This window comes from Coccinella septempunctata, chromosome 6 (genome assembly GCF_907165205.1).
Source record: "Coccinella septempunctata chromosome 6, icCocSept1.1, whole genome shotgun sequence".
In the NCBI taxonomy this organism is placed as follows: domain Eukaryota; kingdom Metazoa; phylum Arthropoda; class Insecta; order Coleoptera; family Coccinellidae; genus Coccinella; species Coccinella septempunctata.
The window spans coordinates 18,290,856-18,311,506 of record NC_058194.1 but is presented as its reverse complement, the minus strand read 5'-3'; positions in this window follow the sequence as shown (position 1 = coordinate 18,311,506).

Sequence of the window (20,651 nt, the reverse complement as noted above, 5' to 3'; positions counted from 1 at the left end):
TTCACGCTATTCGGCATTTTGTCAATGAACTTATCAATGAAAGTATGAGGGATTTTTTTGCCAAATGTCCGTCAAAGCATTGGTGAGCGGTCGTATTGCCTGCTGTAGGTCAGTTAATTCGATACAAATTTGGTCTGGAGAGGCATTTGGCTAATCCGTTAGGTTAATGCCATTCATTCCTTTGGGGCCGTTGACAATTCTGTCAATTTACACGCTCTACTTACTTCACCGTGAGGAAAAAAAATTAAACATGTATTTTTGTGGTACGTATGTGAGATAATGAGCTATTGCCTGTTGTCACTTATCTGGTATTATGTAGTATTATTGTGGATTAATTGGCATGAGTTGAACATGCGTTTAGAAGCCTTCCAACTCAACAAAATATTAGTAACCTTGTACGTGCCCCTACAAGAAATTGTTTCTTGATATAATTTTTTTTTTAATTAAGCCATTGAGAATCATAAGGACCATATTTTGTGTTTAATACACATGGTATGTACAGGGTGGGCAAAATTCGTTGTCTACTGAGAGGATCTCGAGAACTATAGCAGCTAGAAGAAAACGGATGACACATTTCCGAGCTTTTGTTCAGAGAAAAAAAGAATGGTGAAAACCGCAGCCTCCTACGATACTTTTTTGTCTTTGAAGTAACAAATCTGGAACTTCAAACTTCTACAGGCACTTTTTTACGTAGAATCCACTGAAATATTTTTTTCATTTCGAATCATTAGGTGAACTTTCATTTTTTTAAATTCGAACTTTCATTGAATTTGGTATTTTTGAATTGGAAAAATATCTTTTGCCAGCAGATTCTACGTATGAAAGTGCCTAAGAAGGTTCAAGTTTCAGATCTGTAACTTCAAAGACAAAAAAGTTATGAGAACTTTACGGATTCGTCAAAATCTCAATTTTTGTTGATAACTCGAAATTTAAAAATGATAGGCCGATTCTGTTTTCAGATTTGAATTAGTAATGAAAAGAGAGCTCGAGAATGTGTCATCCGTTTTCTTCTAGCTGCTATAGTTCTCGAGATCCCTTCAGTAGACAACGAATTTTGCCACCCTGTACAGTAATACTGAAAACATTATTCGTTTGCGAAGAGTGAGTTTTTTCTCGAATATCGAACTCTCTTCTATTTTGGCAATTTGCAGAATTTGTTTTTGAAATTTCAGCTAATTGAGACATGTAGGTACTTGAAAATGAAAATATCTGAAATCCCAGAAACTTTCATTGACTGTATTAGTGCTCACATATTTTCAGAAAAGTTTGGTGAAAATAAAGGGTCTTATGAATAATATAAAATTGCTCATCGAAGGATGATACTTTTCTGTGAACTTTTCGCTTTCTGGTATTCATTTAAAGAATTATCAAATTTCTCTATTCTGTTCTTAACATCGAAGAGTGAAAGCTGAAACTAATACATATTTGATTTTCTAAAAAGTGATTATTATTCATAAAAACGTACCTACGAACTAGTTAAATCGTGTCCTTTTACATGTTTATTGTAAATTCGCGAATATTTGAAAAGAACAATAATAAAAGAAATTGTGGAATTGTCTGTTAGTTGGCTTGATGCCAACACCATCCTACAAAGGCGGAAATCGAAGTGATGAAAAACAGAAGCCGGTTTTGGGGTGATCCTTTTATGGAAATATTAGTGCAAGTCCAAGACACACCCTATATATAGTGGAAACAATTAAACGAGCGAAGTATCAGGAAAAAAAAACCTACAAACTTTTCACATTCAAGAGTCGAGTAGGGCGAAATGAAATTATGCATTCATGGCTGCCAAGGGACTAATGTGAGCACTTTTTACGTCCAGTAATGGGGCGCGACATTTTTCTTCCTGAAAATGCGCTCTCATCAAATTCTGATATTTGGTAGTTTCACTCCAATTCCCTCAAATTGAAGAGCTCTCCTGAGGGAGATTCGTACCGTCCCGCATGGTATTTCTGGACACGGCCGTAAATTGGCGTGTATTTTTCTACGAGAAGAGTTCTCAACCGCGTTGACGAATTTATTGTTCGTACAAATGTTCTCTAGCGAATTCAGTTCGGTAATTTTCCGAGGGTTGCATGGGAGGTCGTTACATGGAATGTTCTAGTCATTAATGTTTGTCCTTTTTCGAGATCCTACGTAGAATGATTTGTCGAGGATCACTCTGGACAATTTCTTGAATAAAAGTACGCTCGGCGTGATGAGGTGCATGTCTGGGTATGCGGAAATTCCCCAATGCAATTAACCGTCTTTTTATCGAAACCTCATTTTCAACTGCAGCTGAAAATTTTGAGTGACAATGTGAACGAGGGATGAGAACTAATAATTTCTCATGAAAATCTCAGTTATGCCTTCTCTACAGTCTACCGAAGCTTCTATTATTATAGATTACTTGTTTTTATTTCCCTGTAACTCATAAACGCGTGATTGAACCTACAAGTTTAAGTGTGAAGTTAAATAACCCTTGATATCCAGCTTCTGTGGAATAGCATATTGCGATCACTTCTAGCAATAATCGCCTGGCTTTCAAAACTAGGGAATATAACCCGAGTCAGGATTACCAGACCGATAATTACTATTCAAAATCCCTTATTTTGTGTTTTGATTTAAAAAAAAAGAATAGTGGATTGTATGACAAGATAATTGAGTTGGAGATGGTAAAAAAACATTTATTGTATATCGTTAACAATCATATAATGATTCAATTACCTGCATGAAGCTAATACAGTAATGAAAACAAATATTTACAACATCTATAGACTTAGAGATACCTTATTCAACTAAAAGCAGAGATAATTCAGAGCAGTTTAAATGAGGAGCCACTTGAGGTCAGACTAAGACTTTCAGAAGTTAATAATTAATAAATTCAAAATTAACACAGCGTTCTCAGTGACAGAGCAATCAATGAAAATTGATTGCGAGAGCCTCTTTACTCCATCAGAAGGATGGAAAGATTCTAATAGAAGGTTAGAATAATGAATTTTAATGAGAAGATCGGGTTGTAACAGTGAAATAGGCCAAGAGGTCAAACTACATTGTCTAAGTCTGATTATCAATGAGAGATCAATACATCAAATGTGAGTTGATCAATAATTATGATTTAACTATGAGCATTGCATGAATCTTACAAGTTAAATGAGAAGAGCAAAATTAATTAAGCTGAGAAGTGTTTGGCTATAATAATCAATATCAGAAAGGCAAGAACATTATAATGAAACGAAAAGATCAGGAATAATTAATAAAATGGGAAAAACAATCATTATTAATCTGAGTAGAGTAAGAATAGTAGTATAATTAATATACATCAAGTTGGTCTTGAAGAGTGCAAAATTTATCAATGAATACAACATTTACAGAGACGAACTGCTTACACAAAGACAGAAGATACAATTAATAAATTATGAGAGGTACAAATCGGGAGTACTAATGAGGGAAACAACTAATCGTTGGTTTCGAGAAGTGCAGAAGGCTGAAAACTAACATGTATATCAAGCACGATGAATGAATATGAGAAGTATCAATGAGAGTTCAAATTATAATGAGTAGATCATACCAATTGAGTGTGCACGATTATCAGAGCAGGCCTTCCAGGTTGGAGCCTAGGACGAAAGACCATCAATCAGTATCATTTTACCACTGAACGTTGAATCATATTATTTGAGAAGTTCACATCGTGTTCTGAAGGAAAACTACTAAATCCAGGTTCCACCCCGGAGAACACGAGGATGAATTCATTTGAAACTCGATAAGAGTAATAAGTCATATATACGTAAGAGGTGAACATCAGAGTTGTCTTGAAAAATGAAATAGACTGATTCAAATAAAAGAAATGATCATGAAACAATAAACTAATATTCATTATCAATGAGAAGGCGTGAGAAGAACTCAATTCTGTTGCACATACCCATTTCCATGTGTGAAAACTAGAGAGGCCTGAAAATCTAGTTGAGCTGTATAATAAAGTATTTAGTTATGGCAGTCATACAGTCAGGCTGTCACTATGCCCGTACATATTCAAAGACGTCCTATGGGTTGATTCACAGATAATGTGCAAGTTTTGGGCCGACCGGAGTCGCTTGATACCAACAAAGATGCTGCACCTGACGAGATATCCCTCAACAAGTAATCTCCATATAAGATCATCGAAGGTGAAAAACATTTGAGAATGCTAGTTGAAGACTTGAAGTTGGGCCATTACTTGGGTTCAACATGCTATGTTTGACCCACATTTTATGCAATAATTCACGGAATTTTATATCGTTGATGATTTCGCAGATTTATCTCAATACTTTATTGAATTTTTTTCTGAAATGGTTCGAATATACCCTATATCTTTAATATTCTTGGTTCGACATTAACTGAAATAATATAATTATCATCATTTTTCTTGTTATTCATAATTTGCCCCTTCAATCAATTATTATTCATCAGGACAAAAATTCCTCCGAATAAATTCCCCATTTTATTTTGGGTTAAACGAACTGATATAATTTTTAATTCGGTAAATAAGATGCTCATCTAATCTTCATTAAGAGCAATGTACTGAATTCGGACGGTCTGAAATAAGCCATGCCGACAGAGAAAATCAATGAAAGCAATTTCCCTTGTTTCTCGTCACCCCAAAGACACCTTCTTAATTATAAAATGATAGAAATACGAATTTTGAAATCTGCAATATATCTCAGGCATGAAAATTTCAGCGGAGAATTGAATGTCTCTGATTAACTAATGTTGAGGGGCAATGCTATTGCTTTTCTCTTTTCTGCTTGTTATGAAATATTTTGGAATATGTCCAGTTTTACATGACTAAAATATGAGAGTTTTTTGAACAAAGATAATTTAGGATAATTCTCAATTTTCATGATTATAAAAAATTAATAATCATTCGCAAATCATTTTTTTTTGCTCTCATTACTTTTTTGACTGTCAGGGTAATAAGCCGTTGCTTTTCATGAAAAGAAAAAACCATAAATATGAAACTGCTGTATATCATAAACAGAATGAGAGAAAAAACGAACAGAAGACAGAATATGAGACTTATTTGTTCAGTAAACAATTGTGAAGAATTAGGAAACAAAATACTCAATAGATAGGTCATCTTATAAACAATCATGACAAGAAAAACATTTCATTCATCATTGAATCTGAACACTAACAAAGCAATGCTAGCCAAAATAATTTTTATTTGATAAATTTTTTAGAATCGATATAAAACTTTGTCTTTAGTATTCTAATTAAAGTGACATTCAACATTTCGAAGATGTGTCAATCTAGGATAAATGCAAAATATTCAATCTGAATATTTATTGGATTTCTTTCCCTCCAAAAATGAGTATACTAATATTTTTTAAACAATTTATCGTTTATTTTTGAAATGTGAATTTGTTTTCTGAATAATATTCAATAGTATTTTCTCATTGATTCTTATTATTTTATCACTTACTGACAATAATAATTGGGTGTATGAAATCTTCTATCTGTAATATTGCCAAACGCTGATTATCCGTTTTAGAACTATGATTAGCTCTTTTATTTCTTCATACGTGTGAGTCTCTAACTCGGAATAAATTTAATGTGAAATTGAAGACAATTTTGTTGTTGTAAATATGCTAGGACCAGTCGATCAGTGCATTCTTTTTTGTGTTATATAGCGTTTACCAAATTTGAGATATGACGTCATCGATAGTAATGCGTGTTTCAATTGAGTATCTCACTCTCTCCGATTTTTCAACAAACGTTGTTTTCGACAAGACGAAAAAAGCATGTGGAACCTGACACATCCTTTAATACTCATAATAACGTTAGGATTAACGTCATATACTAAATTTGTGATACGCGGTGAACATTTTATTATAGACAGCTGTTTTTGATTTACTGAATTCATTCCAGTTTAGGGATTCGCACTCTATGAATATTCTCCTGAAAATGATATATTAAGAGATGTATTAAAAATGATATATTGGGAGATATATCACACTGAAAAACATTCATAGTTGAATTTTCCCCAGAATTGATGATTTTTTATTCAACAGTTTTTTATAATTACTTCAATTTATGTCCGGAGTTAAATTTCTGTAGAGATGAACTTTCCTTCAGAACCGCAACTATTGTGAATCTAAACTTGACGAAGACTTTCTGCAGTAGACTAAGATAGATAAGAAGCTAAATACCAGGATATGAATTATATTCCAGAATAACTCGAAGGATTATGTGTTCAAAAAAACCGTGCTACCATACGATGCTAAGCCCATTTCAGACGAAGATTAGATAATGAATTAATCATAGCGTGAAGTAGTTCTCGTTTCCATTTCCCTTTCAGCGAACACATCCAATTATCAACCCAAATATTTCAAGGATCTTATTTCCGACTCTCATCTAATTCCGCCATATAAAGGAATCGTGTCGTTCCGAAACTAGAAATCCCTCCAATTCTCCCAGCTGAACTATAATAATCCCAGAAGTGTCCGGAAAATTCAAATAAAAATATAAAAATGATGGAAGAAAACATCTCCACACATTTCACTGAATATTCAACCGAGGAAATATTTGTAAGTTTCACGCCCCATTTTCAGGTTATTACGGGAAACACCAAGTCACGTCAGCGAGTAACTACCCCGCTATCACATAACGATGCGTATAAAAACAGATACTCAGAAACGTATTTTTAACTATTAAGCTAATGGAAATGATGATATCATCTGTTACTGAAGCTTGCTCGGGACGTGGTCGCCTAGGAGACGAGGATGGTCCTTCATAGGCGCTTCACGCTGCCTTATTACTCCCGCCATTTTTTCGAATTTATGATCCTGGAGCACTGATACAGATGGCTGTGACCAACGTTCAGCTCGTTATAGTCCGCATATAAATGAAAAATTTCCTACAATGTGGATAGCAGATGTATTGTTGAATCTCCGCCTGATGACACAATTTTAAGTTCAGAGGAAAAACTTAATCACCCCTTATTTGTTGGCAACCCATAAAATTTCCAGCGGATGATGAAAAATGGATGTTGATTACGATGAGAGCCTGGCTTCCTTTTGTATTCGTCAGATGTGTTTTCCACCCATTCAAGGATAGAAAAGATCTTCATGATTTTGTAATATGTATTGAACTCAGTCTTGGTGAAAATTTAGTATTCCATTTTCTGCTTTACATGAGCGAAAATATGCTCGAATAAATTCTGTTAGGAAAAACATATTAGAAAACTAAAACACTTTGGTTTTGAATCTTTTATATACAGGGCCAAGTTTGTCTCGGCAGTCATCTAGGCAGAAAGAATAATATGTAATAATAATGTTTATTGATACTGTTATACATAGCAGTTGGTATGAACGCATATGATAAGTCAAAAACAAGACAAAAATTATGATCTCAAGTTAGAAAAAACAATAAGATATTAGTGATTCACAAAGTTTAATATATAAAGTATAAATATATAATATATAAAATTATTCAACAAATAGGTAATTTTTTAAATGGAACACCCCTTCTATTTTTGCATATTTTCAATGCTCTTCAATACCTCTACCATGATGAAAAATATTAGGGACATTTTTCCAACGATACGGATCTTATTCAGACAAAACTGCAAAATTTCGACGAAACAGTGGTTCGGTGAAAGCTCTTTACCGATTTCCAGAAGCGATAGAAACATAAATTTGATCAGGATTTCTTTTAACTTAAGAATTTGCCTAGTCATCGTTCCTAAATGATCAATCTGCCTTATACAGGCTGTCCATTATCAATGTCAAAATTTGAAGAATTTCAAATTTTTTTTTCTCGATTTTTTCGATGATGTACATCATCACGGAAAAAAATACAGGGTGTTACAATTGAAAAAATCTCGGAAAAAATCGAGAAAAAACAATTTGAAATTCTTCATATTTGGACATTAATAATGGGCACCCTGTATAAGAGAGGTTGATAATTTAGGAACGATGACTAGGCAAATTCTCAAGTTAAAAGAAATCCTGATCAAATTCTTGTTTCTATCGCTTCTGGAAATCAGTAAAGGGCTTTTACCGAACTACTGTTTCGTGGAAATTTTGCAGTTTTTTCTGAATAAGATCCGTACCGTTGGAAAAATATCCGTAATATTTTGCATCATGGTAGAGGTATTGAAGAACATTGAAAATATGCAAAAATATAAGGGGTGTGCCATTTGAAAAATCACTCATTTGTTGAATAATTTTATTTGGGAACACCCGGTATATCAGAAAATAATTTCCTGAGATGTAGAATTGAAAGTACAAAGGAAATGCTTCTCAACTAAATTCCTAAAACGTCTGGTCTGGCAGCTATGGAAACCTAACGCACTATTGCAGGACCCTGTATGTTGTGGTAGAGGATTATATAGTTTTATTTTTAGTGGAGACATTTCCAAACGTGGAATTTTATGTGTATGAATGTAAAATTTTTCTTTATTCCTTGTTTCGTGTGAATTAAACTTGAAAGTTTTGTGACATCTTTCTCATTCTCTTTTACATAAATATAAGGCATTTCAATATGAACATAGATGCCACAGTGAGGAACCTTGTTCCAAAAAAGAAGGGGTCGACAAGAAGACCGAAGTCTGTAACTGAAAATCATTCAAAGGATTCTCTTCTGAAGGATGAAAACTGTATGAACTTCCGAAGCATTACAAAGTGAGATGTTGTAAGATAAATAACTGTATTTCAGAGAATAGTAGACATTGATGAGAGACTTCAAAGGAAGTTTACGCCTAGTTCTAATCAGTGCATAATACGAGTAATTGAGCTTATTTTTGCAAACGGCGTAACATGTACCATCTAAGGTATCTATCGATTTAGATTCCGAGGAAACTAGTGGAGCTTTTGGTTGGAATAATGGTATCCAAATATCGGGGAAAAAATGTATTTTGTTAATCAGCAGACAGAGTGGAGTTGATACATTCAGTTTTCTTCACATTTATCCATCTGGCACCCTTCTCAAAATTTCTTATTAGGGGTTCGCATAGTATCTGCAGTTCTTCCAGTGTTAGAGCAGTAAACGTTATAGTGTTATCATCGGAAAACAGAATTATTCGAATGAACCAGAGTAATAATAATAATAATAATAATAATAAATTTATTTGATCCATTAAGACACTAGATACACAGTGTATAGGACATGTCAGGCTAAAAACTTAAGGAACTAAGGAGTCGTACAAATATTCATCTACAGAATAAAAACCTTTTTTTACAAGAAGGTTCTTAATTACATTCTTGAACAGTTTAGAATTTAACTCTTTCACAGAGGCTGGTAGATGATTGTACAATTTCATGCTTGCATATGAAGGACTGCATTCAAATCTGTGTGTTCTATGCTTCGGAAATGAAAACGTCTTAGAGTTCCTCGTCTCATACTTATGATGATCTGACAATTTTAACCATTTATTTTCATTTTCTTTAGCATAGAGCAAACATTTAAAAATATATATACAGGGCAACGTCAAAATTTTGTTCTCAACAAAAACAGGCCTACAAGAGTTCAGTGGCTGGAGGTGGAATATGGAACGAATAATACGCTTTTGTGCTATGAACACTCTGGAAATATCAGAGCAACTTCCCCATAGCAAGATGTTATAAGATAAGTGGCTATATACAAGGCTATAATATACACTCAAAAGACAGTCCAAAGGCAAAACATTTTTGATTCTGTTGATCGCAAAGAAAGAGCTGTTCAGTTTCTTACATAGTACGTCGATGTGGGCCGTCCACCTCAAATTTTTATCTACATAGAGACCAAGAAACTTAGTTGTCTCAGATGTCAATATTGAGTTATCCCCGCAATTTATTCTAAAGGTTGTTAATTCATTATTCTTCAAACAAAAGTTAATGCATACCGTTTTTTCTACATTAACCATTAGGCGGTTTGAGCGACACCAGTTCACAAATTCACGAACAACACGTTCACATAGCCTCAGAAGTTCTTCGAAACTGTTGGCAGAAAGAACCACGGAAGTATCATCGGCAAATATAGTTAGCAATAAGCAGGCTAAGTACTCGGGCAAGTCATTTATAAAAAGCAAAAACAGAAGTGGTCCCAACACAGAACCCTGCGGGACTCCAAGGCTAATGTGACGGGGTCCAGAAAAATTTTCGCCTATTTTTACCGCCATAGTCCTCCCATCGAGAAAACTGCGCAACCAATCCAGAAATACACCCCTGAAACCCAAATTGTAGCACTTTTCAAGAATGAATTCGAAAGAGAGTGAATCGAAAGCCGAAGAAAGGTCAAAAAATAGACCTGCCACAAATAAGCTCTTGTCTAAGCATTCATATACTGATTCGAAAAAATTGACTGCTGCAGACTGTGTCGAATGACCACTTCTGAATCCGTGCTGTGCAGAATCTATAAGATTGAATTTATTGAGATAACACATCATTCTGTTCAATACAATTTTCTCGAATACCTTGGAAAATACGCTGAGTATTGATATCGGGCGGTAATTCATTATTTCCTCTGGATCGCCTCTTTTGAATATGGGGATGACTATGGATTTTTTAAGGATTTCTGGAAACTTAGCCGATGTTATAGAAATATTGATAAGATGCGCTAAATGCTCACTTATTACCTGATTCATTGCCTTCAGTATTTTTGTGGATACAGAATCGACACCAACGCTTCTTTTATTTTTTAGGGATCTGATGGTTTCCTCAACTTCTGCTTTTACTACAGGATAGAAAAAGAAATTTTTATCAACCATTGCTGCTAAAGTACAGGATTGTGATAGATTAGCGCCATAACAAGATCTCAATTTAGAATTTGTGATAGAGGAAAAGTGTTCCGCAAAGATTTCAGTCAGCTGATTTGGTTCATCGCACATAACACCACTAAAGTCAATACATATGTCGTTTTGGCTATTTGTCCTACCAGTCAAGCCATTTACAATGTTCCACACTGTTTTATTTCTATTTTCGGAGCGATCGATTATCGAACTATAAAACTTCAACTTAGAGGCCTTTATCAACTGCCTATGCTGATGTTTGGCAACTTTATAGTTTTGAAAAGTGACTGGTGTACCTAGATTCTTATGAAGCCAATGGAGATTAGACAGATTATATTTACTTTGAACAATCTCAGGCGTCCTCCACCTCCCCACCGATCGATCCGGAGCCAATTTATTCATAGGACAGTACCGCTCAAGAAAATGCTGCAGAACACCCAAGAAAGATTCAAAACACATGTCAACGTCATTGTGAGAATAAACTTCATCAAAACAGTGCCCAGATAAAGAAGCTATAAGATTATTAACATTAACTTGGCTCAAATTTCTGAATGAATGTGTTCCGAATGTTTTCCTCTGTTCTGGTCGGAAATTCAATTCTACTAAAATGCTTTTATGGTCACTAATATATGGTTCAAAAACAACAGCTTTATAATCCCGTGGATCTACATTTGTAATGATATAATCTACTTTTGAGATACTAGTATGGCCATTGATGTTAGTGAACTCCCTAGTGGCATACCTCGACGTAACCTTCAGCTTGAAGCAATCTAGAAGGTCATCCAACATTTTTGAATTTTTACATTCAGTTTTGAGGAAATCTATGTTAAAATCTCCACACAGGAGAATAAAATCTCTCGAAGTTTGAAAAAGTGATAAATTAGATTCAGTGGGAGTTCATTGAGATAAATAATGAAAACAGAGAGTAGAGAACAGAACCTTGGGGCACTCCATACTTGGAGTTATAATAACTAGATAAGACAGCATCAATTTCAACAGATGGTCACAAAGGAAAGATGACCACGTATAAACCTGGCAGGAAACTACCGAAGATGTGATATGGTGATCCATTGATAGTCAAGCTACCATCGGAGTATTAACATGTGTGTCATCGACTCACAGATGATAAGGGGGTGCCGAAGAAAACTCAATGTTATAGGAAAAACAACAAGGCCTCTTTAGTCTGAGTTCCCGGCCACTCAAGAATTAAAGATAACGAAGAAGCCAATACATTTACCAGAAAGTAAGAAGAAACGTCATTTACCTACATTTCTGTGCTATAGGAAAATGCACTTAGGTATTAGGGTTTTCGGAGAAGGAGAAAATTTCCTTCGAAATCTTAAAATTACGAGATCTAAATAGTATCCGGATTTTAGTAAAACCCAATTATACCTCTTTAAACTTCTCAATGAATCATTTTTATTTCATTTAATATTACACTGTTCGATCATATTTAGTTCTTACGGGGTTATCCATGTCAAAGTAGGTCAAATTAAACGTAAATGAAGAGAAAACGCCTTCATATCAGTGTTTCCCTCTCTTTATGCACAAAATTGCTAACCGTTGCCCCACATACGCCTAATTAGGTAGGTATATGCTGTCAAAGTACTCGAGTTCAAGTCAACTCGGTTTTATCAGTATGAGAACTGAGAGAACTCTTCAGAATTAGCCTACGATAAGGTATTATGCTTGCAGCGGAGTCCTGAACTGGATATTGTGTTCGCTTCGTGTGCTAATTTATATGAGGATGAGTTTCTTGTGGAGGGCTTGCTTATTTATCAGTTCAAACCAAAGTTTGTTGATCATTTTGAGGTGTAGAAGAGGTAGAAACAGCAGTTTTTCAGTTAAATGATAGCGTGTCACATAAGAGCCAGCAAGAAGCTTTTTTTTTTCATTGAATTGATGTGACCCATACTCGATTAAAATCCATAACTGAACTTTGAAGAGATCATACAATATTCTCAAAATGAGTTTGTGAGTTAAGTTTAAAAACTCATTTTGTGAAAATCTCGTATACCTAATCTCTTTCAGAGAAGTGAAGAAGACGAAAAATTCAGGAAAGAGTTCCTTTGATATCAACAGACGAACGCTAGTTTGTATTATTGTTTCGGTTTGAAATTAGTATAAAAATAGCTAAACCGAACTGAAATTCACATTCATTGACGTGAATTCAAATTAATATAGATGACAAAGCAAACAGCAACTGACGACGTTCGTGACTTTTGTTAGATACAGCTGGCTTTAAAATTGATTGAAGGATATTTTGGGAGTTTCTTGCATTTCTTCTGAAATTCATTATGGACTATCTCTCCCAGCAACTGAACTGCAAGAAACATTTTTTGGTATTTCGATTCCTCAAGTTTCGGATGTTGGGAGAGAAAACCCATTAAAATAGTGAATTATTCATACATCCTTAGAGGTACAGCAAGGCGTATAGCATAGGTCAAGTGAATACAATATTAATAAATTATTCTCAGTATTTGCAGAATAAGGAGAAACTCCTTCATCGAATAAGTTTAAATGTATTTAATCATTTCTCCAAAAACGCATATATATGAAGTATCTTTTTATTGTAAAGGGCAGATTTTTCATTTTCAACCTTTCTTCAGGGACTTCTTAATGCTCCGCGTATCACAGACAAAATTTATGAATTTCTGTTTCATTAGCCCAGAAATTTATCCATGGCTATTTAAATGATTCCAATTGTCAAACCATTCACTCAGAATTTCGTAATCCTGTTTTTTGGGCACCCTTTCTATTTGCATAGTAAATTTGGTATGCACTTAAAATGAATGGGGAATTTTATCTAGTTTGAGTTTTCAGTTCAGGTATGTAGTTTTTAATACATATAGAGTGAGTCCTTGATTCGTACAAAAACTTCAACAGTAGATTCTTGAGGGTCAAAGGAAACACATTTTTCCTATAGCATTTTTCCGAATCGGCCCTGATAAAAGATATAGCCATTTCGAGTTTTCATAATGAGCTGTGCCACTCCTGGAAAAACAAAATTACTTTCAGAATAACAACCTAAGTCTGTTACGCTACATCTGTCCATCTTTTAAAAACTGTTCTTTTACCCAATTTTTCAAATTTCACAGATACTTTTTACTTCTTGAACATCAAATTAATCGAAAACGGCGCAATATACGAGAATATACTTATGTCGAATACTTTAATATTACAAAACGTTCAACATTAGATATTGTCCAACTTCGTTTTAAGTGTTGGGTTCTTTGATTTTTGGTATTTTTATGGTTCGAAATGGTCATAAAAAAACTGGAACTGAAAGAGGTGGGTGATATACAGTATTCGAAAAAGATTAATCGAATAAATGAAAAACTACATTCCGAAATGAAACCGTTTGTGAAATAAAATCAAGAATTATTTTTTTTATTTTTTTCAACAGCCTGTATCTTTTAAACCGTACCGATTCGGAAGAAATGTTATAGGAAAGAGGGTTTTTTTGGACCTCAAGAATCTACTGTTGAAATATTTGTACGAATCAAAGACTCACCCCGTATACAAAACCATGTCAAGAGTAGCCTTTTGTAAGAGACGCGTAAGGCTTTGTAATAAAGTTCTATTGAAACGCAAGTATTTCGTCAATTATAACTACTTTCAGCTCATATTCATTTATTAGATATCATTTACTAGATTTAATGTTTTTTGTACTTTTTACCTACAGCTTTGATTTTATGATCATTGCAGATCCGTAAAACCTTTTTGGTACTGTACTATTCTTTTTGCTGTCCAAATATTATATTCAGACGAAGTATGTAAGTTGTTTGTGGCCCAATAATAATTTTTCCACTCATTTTAAATTGACTTTTCGAAATATATTCGTTGAAGGAAGTAGTCACGAACCTTTATCGAGAAAAAGTCCACTGTTCATCACCCTTATCCGCCACGAGCGACCCTCCCCGACTGTTCGATTATGTGAGTCGCGTGCAGAAGCATCAGAGACTCATGAAGATTCACGACAAATTCCTTCGGCACCATCACCCCAATTTCATTAATTCCTTGAAGGTTTAAATCTGACAGTTTCGGACCGCCTTTAGAGAGCATATTTCCCACGTCACATCAATTCACACATGCGGAAATACGGGAAGAATCAAAGGACATTACCTGCCAGCAGCGATTACGTCTCAACACCCAGAAAAATGGAATTTCAGAGTCGTCAGCTGACGTAAGTCGGTTAGACAGAAATTATGCGATCAGTTACTGGGTTTCAGATGTTCAGAAATCCGTTTTCCGTCGACTTGCATTGCCTGGAGCACTTGCTGACTGGCAGAAATTAAGTTGAATATGATGCCACGGTCTTTTTCGGCAAGTCGAGTCCCACTCCAACTGAAAGATTCTTGTTGTTCATCGTGAAACGCTTTGTTAATGTTCGGGCTTTTTAAGCTCAGGCTGGGGCTTTGGGCATTAGAAAGCTTCAGGCTGTTTCAGTAAAAAATGTTAATGAAAATATATCTACTGAAATATGAACTGTTGAAGTTTGCCCTCAGCTATACTTATGGTATTTTCGGAATCCTTATTATTTTTATGTTCAAATAACAAGTAGGTATCATTTTTTGATAGCGATAATCAGAACTACACTCATTGGACATTTGGAATTTGATTGGTCTCATTCCGGTACTAACCGGTTTAAAAATTCTGAGGCTTTTTTCTTTCCCTAATATAATGGAAAGAAAATTCTTGTCCTTGTACATAAATTCTTCGTTTTCCTCGTGTCAATTTTCTATCGAAATGATTTCTCTCCTACCTGTATTTCAACCTCATTTCGAAAACAGAGGAAACGAAAAATTTCACATCAAGCATTCTTTCTTACTGCGATATTCTTCATTCAGCTTAACCCTTGTTCGTTGTTGAATATTCAGGCTCTCAATAATCCTCATCGACGATTAAATTGTCGGCCCTGAATTCTTAACAGCTCATTTGAATGAAGACGAGTGGCAATAATGAAGTTGCCGAAAACCTCCTCAGTTAAGGAAATTCTATGGAACATATATTTCCTCACGTGGAAGCTTCTCTGCTCAACACAGATGGCTGTCGTTTCGTTGGAAGATGTAAATCAAATATTCATAGCAGTTTAACAGCTACGAGTAGTTATTTAAGCAGTCTCCGTTATGAAAATTGTTGTCTGAATGGAAACCCTATATGGACTGCAGAAGGGATTAGCTAGTTTTCTTATCTGAATTTCTCATATTTCAGGTGTTAATACACCTGAATAGTAGAACTAATTAATGATGTTAATAGCTTAATATATCTGATATTAGTACTCCAGGAGATTCCAGGTACATGAATTTTTTTCGACAGTAGGTACATTACCGTTCGAAACTAATACTAAACTTTGTAGCTGAAAACATTATATATTCCTTGTACTGAACAAAACAGCCCTGAAGCTTTATATAGAAACCAGAAACATCCCGAGGGTTGAGAAAAGTTCCGTTTTATAACGGTATATTTTGCTACGATATTAGTGCACATATTTCACCGTATTCAAGAAATGCTTCTAGTTCCCGTAATTTGAAACCTCCTTAAGATCTCTTAATCTCAGGGAAATAATAAATTTTACGGTACATATCGGTAAAAAAACTAGTAGAAAAGTTCACATAAAGGAAATTGCATTTTGAAAAATTTAGTTTGTGTGATTCGTGGGTTCAAATTTTTGTTTCTAGAGTATCTACATTTTGATGAAAAGTTATGTTATGTTATGCCGAAAACATATCTCCAAACCCCAATTTGAAGTTGCCCCTAATACCCGTAAATCTTAGGGCACAAGACTACAAAAAAAGTACAATATATTTGCAATTTCAAAATCTAAGCTAAAAAAAAACTGAAAAATTCAATAGTTCTTTGAAGCCCATGAGTACACATAATATCATATATACTAGTGAAGAGTGAAGTCTAAAAAAACCCTCCTACTTTATTATTATATATAAAGGTTAATAAAGGACAACATGTTTGGATATATTACAATATCATCAGCACGTTCAAAATTTTACAATGTGTTTCTTATTGTAACTACAACATGCTCGATATTTTCCTCCAGTTTGTTCATGTCCATGGCAAAAATCAGCCAAACAAAACAAATATGGTCGAATCAATAATTTCGGTTGAATTGAGTTTTTGAAATATACAACAAAACATATAGAACAATTTTTTATTGATGATGGAATAGGATGAGCCATAAGGTGATTGCAAAGTGTGAAATTTCAATTTCATATCATTATAATTTTAAAACAGTTCTTTAAAGAGTGTATTTAGATCTCAACCTTTACTCGTATTGCCCTCAACATGTCAAGTCATTTTCAGGCCCTTATACACACGCATCATATCTGTAACATAACTTCAATACCAATGCTTGAAATGAGTCTGAGATCAGGATAATAGGTATTCCTTATATTTAAATGCAGCTAACCAAGTACGTAATGGACATCTGTCCCATCACATCTTGTTGTCGTGGATTTAGCAATTTCGTCTATAAGAACGAAATATTTCATTGATCCTTACCATAGACTTACAATAACAGAAAAAACTGGCTGTTGTGAAGAACCTTCTAATAAGCTTTGTACCATACTCACTGAATATCTCAATTGCTGAATGCTTAGGAATTGTATAATATTCTACTTTATGTTTCGACATAATTTGTACCGTTTTTTTCCATTGGTTTTTCAATAAAACTTCAATACACCAGAAATTTGAAACGAAGCCTTTTAGGCCTATAGTTTACTAAGAAAAATATGATTATTGTAAGGCGGTTTATTTTCGGGACATTCTGTATAAGGTCGATTTGAAATATATACGACTGATTGCATGTGAATCGAGATATATAATCCACAGAGGAACATTGCATATTCAGCTAATTATGAGACCACATCAAATTACGTAAATTGGCAAAATAATAACATTTCGCGTTCAATTTCGGTTATCGCATTATCAGTGCAATAGTCATTAAATGGAATGATTGCTCTCAATATATTGCTGAATATACAAGTGTTCTTTATTGAAACGATGTGAATGGCAAACGAAAAAGATGGAAACTAGCAATACATCTGTTAAACGAAGGAATCGATGACAGAACTACATGGTTTCGAAACTTTTTTCGCTGTAGTGCTATTTCTTTCTGAGACAAAGGTGAAAGAAAACGGGTAACATGCTGAAATATTGAAACATAGATACACGGAATGGCCATTGCAGTGCTACGAACGCTTTTGTTGACGTCCGCATATTCGATACTTGTCTATCTAGCGCGATACTAAGGCAGTGGCGTTACATGGATAAATTTGTATACTTTCTTATCTTTTCGCATTGAAAATCAAGAAAACATTGTCCTTATTGTGATTAGTGACACTAAACAACTATCGTACTCCAGGCTTTGGACAATAAAATAAACAAATGTTTATTTTTTCCATTCCATGTACATATCTATGTTCCAAGGCTGATATATAAAAAGCCCCCCTTTTTAATAGATAGTTAATGGTAGGGTATCTACTTTGACAAAAAAGTAAAACAAATGCGGAAAACAAAACCGCATCTGATTACTTCAACAGAACCCTTTTATTTTTTTCGGTCCTATCGTTGAATTAAATATTTTTACACTTTCATTTATTTGGAAGAATTTATTCAAGAAAGCTCGAACACGTGGCTTTCAAATTGCCGTCGAACAGTTCGAGGTTTTCCAATATCACCCTTCTTCTAAATTTTTTCCCTAACGACTAAATTTTGCTGAATCACAAACAGAAAAGTTACGTCATTCCAAATCAAAAATCGAAAAAACATTATTGACTATTGATAATTCTTGTTTTGTAATGTCGAAGACATGAACTCCACTGGTACTGAACCACATAGGTTATTTTGGCGCTCTCCCGTGGTTAAAATGACCAACCGTGGAAATTTTGTCTACTATTGAAGAATATCACTTGGGATATTATAATCATAATTTGGAAAAAAGATAAGTAAATATCAGTCACTGAAAATTACTTATACAATGGGTTATTAGTTAAATTACTTTTATCTCAACACAATTTCGGCTGCTTTTATTTCAGCTCATGTTGTATATTGAATTCGTCTTCTTCCTTACTAATAATATTTTCCTATCGACTATCCTTGACGAACTATATTTCCTGCATTTTATGAATACGAAAATATGCGATTGATATTTTATTATAATACTGATAAATGTCCTTGCTTCTTCAGTAACATCAAAGTTACTGCCTATTATTTATTTATTTATTTATTCATATATTTCTACACATACACCCAAGAAGGTAATTACATATGCATAACAACACAAAAACAGTATCAACTACTTAACCTAGGAGAACAATCTTCTCACATTTCCCAAACTAGTATTGAACAAATCCAAGTCAAATTTTTCAACCAACTCATTGCATAGAAGCATCATTTTATTAATAGGAGATGAACTACCTGGCGTTACATGAGAAGTTTCCCTATTTCTAAGCCTCAGATATAAATTAGGTAGGTACTTTAAAATTGACAAGATCAACAAAATTACAGTTTTGAAATGTTAAATTATTTAAAAATTATGTTGATGATGTATTGTTGGCTAAATACCCAGGGTTGATCGAATTTCGTTTGTCGACTTGGAAGATTCTATAGTGGAAAATCTCGATTTCCATAGCTGAATCTATTTTGAGAACCTGAAACTTTCGATGTTTATTCATATCATTTGTCATATGTTTCTAATCGATTTTTTTTCTCATTATAAAAATCACTTTCTTCGACATAAGTAAAATAGCCGGAAAGGGAGTGAGAAAGATATTGCCTTTCTTAGAAATCCAAACATAACTTATATTGATATGATGAAACATTTGTCATGAGAAAAATTCACTGTGGTTTGATAATCTGCGTAAATTATCTACTTAACCCATGGCGTAATGAAAAATATTTGCCCAAGTTCAGCTTCATATGATAACATTACGGGTTACTTTACTCATTTTACCCTGGAACTGGGACTAACTAAAGAAGCCGACGAAAAGTAATTAAAAGCTATAATGGTCATGAGTGTGTGTTTTGCTGAAGAACACTTTCGTCGGTCAGACCTGAAAGTTCATGTTCATGATTCACGTTCTCTCCATGAACATAAGCAGTAAATGCTAAGTGTAAAGGTGAGATTCGCCCTCGTGAAAGATGCCTCAGGAGTATTGGAATTCCGTTACTTCTTACGGCATGGGTAAGTTAATGGCAGCGGTGCTGATAGAAAGTAGCGAGGGAGCTTTTCACCATTCGGGCTTCTCTCTACAGTTCGCTCGGAATTGTTTGCCCTGAGGAGTATGAGACAAAATAAAAGTGGGGCATTATTTTTCATACCGTTCTTCTTCAATTGTTTTGGAGCAATGATAACTCGAGTAAGCCTATAAAAGGATGTAGACGATAAAGAATCGATCAATCACTAGAATCTAATTTATTCACGCGAAAGAACATTTCACTACGCAGCTTCTCGTTAATACATATTATTAATTTATGTTTATAGACTAAGAAACCTGCTTATTCGGTGGAATAAACTAACAAGATTATATGATTAAGGCCCGGTACTTCCACGTGCGAATATCTAAATTTATTCGATAGATAAGTCTTATTCTTAGGCCCGGTACTTTCACCTTCGAATAAATTTTATTCAACGAATAATGACGTACCGACATTCGATCTATGACAAATAAACTCTTCTAATTAAGTTTCAATGACATATTTATTCGATGAATAACACTATCTGAAAGTGAAAAGACTGCATTTTTACTAATCTTACGAATAAGACTTAATAAATGCGAATAAATTTATTTATTCGCACGTGAAAGTACCAGGCCTTAGGATAGGTAAAAATGCTGTCTTTTCACTTTCAGATAGTGTTATTCATCGAATAAATCTTTCATTGAAACTCAATTGAAAGAGTTTATTCGTC